The sequence below is a fragment of the Dermacentor andersoni genome, chromosome 2 (assembly GCF_023375885.2).
Source record: "Dermacentor andersoni chromosome 2, qqDerAnde1_hic_scaffold, whole genome shotgun sequence".
Lineage (NCBI taxonomy): Eukaryota > Metazoa > Arthropoda > Arachnida > Ixodida > Ixodidae > Dermacentor > Dermacentor andersoni.
The window spans coordinates 26,082,593-26,089,484 of NC_092815.1; positions in this window are offsets into that span (position 1 = coordinate 26,082,593).

Below are 6,892 nucleotides of genomic sequence, written 5' to 3' on the forward strand. Positions count from 1 at the left end.
ACAATCGTCACCTAAGCCTTCCCCTTCCAGAATATCCCACAAAATGTTGCGGTCTACGTTGTCGTAGGCTCCTGTGATGTCTAAAAAGGCCACATACAACGGTTTGCTTTCTGCTTTTGATATTTCAATACACTGAGTAAGAACAAACAAGTTATAATCCAAACGCCTACCTATTCTGAAGCCATTCTGAAGCTCTCCCAAAATACCATTATTCTCTGTCCATGCTTGAAGCTTTAATTTGATTGCCTGCATTGCTAACCTGTATATTACCGATGTAATGGTCAACGGTCTATACGAGTGAATTCTTTCTCCCCCTTACCTTTATAAATTAAATTCATTCTACTTTGTCGCCAACTGTCTGGTATTCGTCTATCTTTTAAAGTTTCTTCCACTGCTTTCACCAGAGCTTCCTTACTTTTTGGTCCTAGTTCATTTATCAGCCTAACGGGAACCTCGTCTAGCCCTGTGGCTGTGCGCTTAGGAATTTTCTCTTCCGCTTTCTTCCGGTTTAAATTTGTCAGCACCAGCTCCATTTCCACTTGGGTCTCTTTCATGCTCGTTTTTTTTTTTAAATACAACCTCGTCATTGCCTTGGAAAGATTCGGCTGTTACTTTTCTGATGTAATTTATTGCCGCTTCTCCTTTCAGTCTGTTTTCATCTTCGTCTAGGATATGTTGTTGTATTGTTGTTGACTTCCTGCCTAATAATTTTATGTGGTTCCAACATATTCTAGGTGTGGCCTTCTTTTTCTCACGTATTTCTGGCAACCAACGTTCACTTTCACCTTCTAATTTTGCTTGCACCAGTATTTGAGCCATAGACTTTTTCTCCCGGTATATTTCCCATTTACTGGTTACTTCATCCTGCGGCAACTGCGCCTTCTTTGCCTGCCTGTGCTCTCGAGATACTTCCTGTCGTTCGGCGATCGCTTCTCGTATCTCCTTGTTCCACCAGCTTTTCGGTTTATTTTTTGCTTTCCAACGAACATGTTGTTTCTCTTTCCGTATTTCTGTCGTTATTACACTTAGAAGCTCACCATATTCCCACTCTTTACTTGGCCATTTGCCAAGTTCTTCCTCAACTCTAGTGACTATATTTGCTATTTGTTCAGCGTTCAAATTTGGACTGGCCATTTTGCTCTCCTTGCTCTCTTTCCCAACTACATATCCCATTTTCAAAATGATGCGTTTATGGTCACTCCCTATGCTGCTAAACCCTTCCTCATCGATGACCATTTCTCTCAACTTATTGTGAATTCCTTCTGTCATCAGACAGTAATCAATGGTCGATTGCCGGTTTCCCACTTCCCATGTGATCTGTCCTTCACACTTAGGCCCTGTATTCACGATAACGAGGTTAAGTTGCTCACAAAGGTCCAGCATTGACTTCCCGTTATTGTCGGTATAGCCAACTAAGTCCTGTATGTGGGCATTCATGTCACCTAATAGGACAATTTCAGCACCATTCCCGAAACCCTTAATATCAGCGCTTATGCATTCTACTAACTCTTTATTCTTTCTCTGTGCATTTTTTTCCGGTCCACAAATACGTAACGCCCAGCCAAGTTTCTTTCCCACTCATTGTACCTGATAAGCAAAGATGTCCCCCCACCCTCTATTCCATTGCCCCCTTCCCTTTAAAGAGGGATAAATAAAGTTTTTCATCATCATCATCATCTTGACATTGTGAATTTACTCTTCCATTTGGCTCCCTGATGGATGAGCATTTAGACTCCCCCTCCCTTTCATTCCGACTTAGTTCTGTTGCACCCTTCCCAAACAAAATTCTCAATAACTGGCGGCTCTTCTGAGTCTCTAATGTGCGTTTCTGTAACCGCACACACCCCTATTTGTTCTCTATGTAACTGCTCCTCAATCTCTGCCCACTTTTCCTTTCTTCTGCCGCCCGGCATGTTTATGTAGCCTATTGCATGGCGAGCTCTTTTTCTTGCTTTCCTCCTTTTTCTGTTATCGACAGCGATGCTCTTCTGATGATCCCCTAGGGGACCTTCTTCATTACTATCTACTCTGACTTCCTGAGCGACCGCGGGCCCCCCAAAAAAGCAACAGCGTGACCACCAAGTCGCCAGCCCACTTCTCGTGCCAGCCTGTAATTGAAGTGGATCCCGTCTCGTTTAAAACCACGACAACTTCTCACTTCCCTGTTTACTTCGACAACCTCGAAGCCTTTCTATCGGCTCATTTTCCATATTGCCTCATTAGCAGCCACTACGGCTCTTTGTACGCGACTGTCACGTACAGGCACCTCCGGCACCGTGCGCACCACGATCTGCACCTGAGGGGATAGCTCGCGCAAGTCGTCCACCCCCTTCGCCAAGCGCTGGGCTAGTCCTGGCCCTTTCCTGTTTAGGACGTCCTTTAGCCCACCTGCGACTATGACAAGGTTGCGCACGTGGGCGTTTTCCGCGAGCTTTTCTTTTGCTCGCTTCATGACAGAACCCAGTGTCTGCCCTGGAAATGTCCCTACCGCCACTTTTTTTGTCGCCTTTCACCCTCTCCACAATTGCTTTTGAGCACCCAGCCAGGTTTGGGTCGCCGGCGATAATCACTCTTTCACTCTCCCCTACCTCGCCCTGCTTCCCTTTGTACTTTTCCGCGTGATTCGGACTCGACAAGGGGCATTGTCCCCTGGGCTCCTGCTTTTTCCGCGTGGCGGCCTCAAGGTAGGTGTCGCTCTTTCCAGCTAACCCTTCATCACGCTGCATGCATTCCACGTATTTCGCTGACACTCCCCCGCCTGTCGCGTCGGGGGTCTGCGTTCCATTGTCACGCACATTCTCGTTTACAATGGCGGCCCTGTTCAGCTTTTCCTCGGCTGCCTCAAGTCTCTTTTCAACTACCTTCCGTGCATCACGCTCCCTGTTTAGCTTATTTTTGAGCTCTTGCACCTATTTGAGAAGCTCTTCCTGGAAAGCCTCCATTTTCTGCAGCCTAGTATCGACATCACATTGTGTGCCGGTTGATTCGATGCCCTCTCCATTCTCATCCGTCTCCTCATCTGCCTTGAGGGACCCCCCGCGCACTGCTTGCTTTCCCGTCTTTCTCGCCATGTATTGCGCGGCTTTTTGCAAATACTACAATACTATAATAATGCTACTACTGATGCAAATAATATAATACTATATCAATGCAGAGCGCGTGCCTTTTAGTAAAGACCGATACGCACAGGATCCAAATCCTCAAAATGTCGCAAAGCAACTCTCACCACTGTTTCAAAAACAATCAATGCCGCGGAGACCGAAGGTATGACACGCTCTCGCACGCGCTCATCCACGCGGCCACGCTCTCACTTTCCTACCAAAACACGCACAGTAAAACCACTAATAGCTATTTGTCTTGCCACTTCCAAGCTACCATTTAAAGACTACAAACACTCTACGTCCCACCCGGCTGCACGTGTTGGAGCACCCGTGGCACGAAAGGACGCTCTAACCATCCTGCAAAACAAATGTACACGAAGCACACCCGCGCCCCCGAAATACGAGACAAAAAAAGGAAAGAAAAAGAAAACCACCCAATAATTACTATTTAAAGGCAAAAATCAGCAAATAAGAAACAGAAGCAAGCTCAAAGCATGCACAAAAACTTATTGAGTCGCCGCCACGGAGCCCCGAAAAGCACGTCCATTCGCCACAAAATCCAAACAAGCGGCCACATTGGCGGCACCAGCTGGTGGTGGAGAGCTGAACCACACAAACACCAGAGCCAATTACTATATTCTGCTTAGCTGCTGGTGCAAATTTTCGACAGCGGCGTAATCGTGTTCAAGATCACGCCGCTGCCGTAAATATGCACCAGTAGCGAAGCACAATATTGTAGATTACTGCAATTTTAGCGCTGTGTCACGGCCGCCTCGATCACGCGCGCACGGCGGGGCCCCGTGCGCGCGTGATCGAGGCGGCCGTGGCTGTGTTTGTCTGGTTGAGCTCTACGCCGCCAGGCGGTTGCACCGCTCCGGCCGCTCACGCCCGTTGCTCACGCCGCCGCCCATCCGGCAATCCGCCCAAACCACCTCCGTTTGCCGGAATAGCGGACAAGCTGTCGGCGGAGAGTTGTCGGGTCGACCACGCAAGCAAACTATGCACCACCGCCCACCGCCGCCGGCTCGGAGCCAAACACCGAGAGTTCCGCTAAGCCTAACCAGCTTCGAAGCGAAGCTGTAGCGTACGGCGCTTCAAAAAGAACCCTCGACGATCGCAAAATGCAATGTTGCGAGAAGGCTTTATTTCTCATCGCATCAATTCACACAATGTTGCAATTCGCGGCGTCGACACTACAAGACGCGTGATGCGGTCGAGCCGTCTCGCATGCAACGCAGCGGCGGCCAGACGCGCGCTCAGAGTTATAACTTTGCACAAGACGTCTCGGTCGAGTGCTAGGCAAAACAGATAGGCAAGAACCTTTGCACGTGAGCGCCTGCAAGCCTGCACCCTGTTCAGGGAAACTTGCCTCGTGCCACGAATCGCGTTCGGGCTACAGATTTGACAGTGGTCGACAGCGAAAGATAAAATTGAGATCGTTTTGTACTACCGGCCACTGTTATGTGTGAGGAATAAACGTTGCATACCGATGTTTGACGCGTTCGGGCCGGGCGACCGCCACGGCCGCAGTCAGTGGCGTAGCTAGGTCGTCTGGCACCCGGGGCCGATAGCTCTTCTGTCACCCCCCTCCCCCCCGGTGTAGTCGAGGAAGGCAAGGTAATCGACAATTTTCGGGTGTTTTCAGACGTATATGACACCCCCCCCCCCCCCTACTGGCCCCGTGCATCCGGGGCCAACGCCCCCCCCCCCCCCCTCGTTGCTACGCCACTGGCCGCAGTGCTGACCGGCCGGCTCCCTGTCGTCGTGTGCTCAAGTACAGGGAAACTGTCATTTGTCAGCGTCCGGAAAAGGCGGCAGAAAGGAAAATGCTGTGCCGCACGGTTGTACGAAGACCGCGTGAACACGGGTCTTTGTACTACCACGGGTATTATCGGCGTGAATTTGGAGTGGCGCCCTCTCGCGAGTGACGTCACGGTCAGGACGCCGCTCGGCTGCCGCGCGCGCTCGTCCCCTTCGTGTATGCTTCGCGTATGGGTGGCTCAGACCACACTTCTTGAAGGATATGTCGGCTTCTTTCTGCTGACATACCTGAACCACAGTTCCTTCTTCCAAAGCACGTGAGTCGAGAAAATTTGCGACTTGGATATCGCAAGCTATGTAGCCTTGAAAGGTCCTACTGGTTTTGCAATGCATATATGCACATTCTGTCCATAAATTTTGTGTAAAAAGAATGTCTGCAAATTCAAGACGCGAAGTTGTGTATGATGCTTTGCTAAACACTTAACATTCCCTTAGTATTTAGCTACGAGAGACATTGCATTTTACATGGAAGAGAAATCTTGGCAATTGGTGTCAACATGTTATCCATCTTAGAAAGACACTGACCCGCAAAGCTGTTATCGTGATTCTTATTACTCTGGTGAGTTGTTCTAGTCAAATGTGGCCAGTTTATTAATGCATAAAAGAGTTAGGCACGCATTTTGTATGAAAAAGTTTGCTGCTACTTTCGCCACTCTCTGAAACAAGCCTCCATAAAACGTATTGCACATAGGTGCTAACACGACGGCACGTCATGTAGAGTATTTACATAGTTAATTCACAAATACCACAGTAGCAATCACCTGAAAGAAAAGTTTCGTGGTTAAAATCGATAGCCAATCAATTGCAAGCGATGAAATGTTTCATGGCAGCCCTCAGTAGCCTTTATCGACTATATGGCACACCCCTCATGCAACAGCAGCCCCCCAACATAGTAGTAACACATAAATACCCCAGAAAGTGGATGGGATGACGGCACTGCAGTAGCTCTATTGGCTATTGTTAGAGCACCGCACACATAATGCGAAAATGTGGAATCGTTCCCCACCTGCAGCAGGTCGTATTTTCATCCATTTTCAATTTTATTAATTTATAATTTCTTTATTTTCAATTAGTAAGTACAAGTAATTCCTCCAGTGTTATCCTTGGTGTCAACGTTTGTTGGCTTCTTATGATATGATTAATAAAAATTGGGCCCCTCGGTTAACCCCCTTTCGTCTCGTTCTTTAAATATATACATATATATATATATATATATATATATATATATATATATATATATATATATATATTGTAATGAAGAAGAAGGAAATCCCCTTATATATACATATATATGCATAAGTTGCAGAGGCTGCTTCAAATACAATATTTTGTTCACATTTCATGATAAGTTCCCCTAGATTCACTAATATTGCTAGATCTTTGTTTATGGAGTGTTTTGAACTTGCTGTTAATTTTAAGAAGTGTTTTCAGAATAATATCAAACAGTTTCTTTATGTAAGGAAGAAACAATAAAATTTGGGGGTGGTCCTGAAAGTGAAACACTTCTTATGGCTACTGCCCTACTTTCTTTTTCCACTCGTAAATAAATGTGCAACCACCGCTTTTGGCATGTTATTCATGATGGAATGAAGGAAGCCAGTGAGTGGCCAAGCGGTACGCTTAGGAGAGTTAGAAATATTTCACAAGTAAAATATTCTACTGCGATACATTTCTTTCGTATCATAGAAGTTGTCACATTTAGTGGTATTGTGCATTCTGTGTTGTGAAACAATACATTTCTTTCGTATCATAGAAGTTGTCAGATTTAGTGGTATTGTGCATTCTGTGTTGTGAAACAACACATTCTTTTGTATCATAGAAGTTGTCAGATTTAGTGGTATTGTGCATTTTGTGTTGTGAAACAATGTACTTTATGCATTTTAGCCTGGTGGCTCTGCAGCAAGCGACCCAAATTGGCTATATTATTCAGTGGTGCAACAGCCATATAAATAAAAGTGAGAACTTATCAA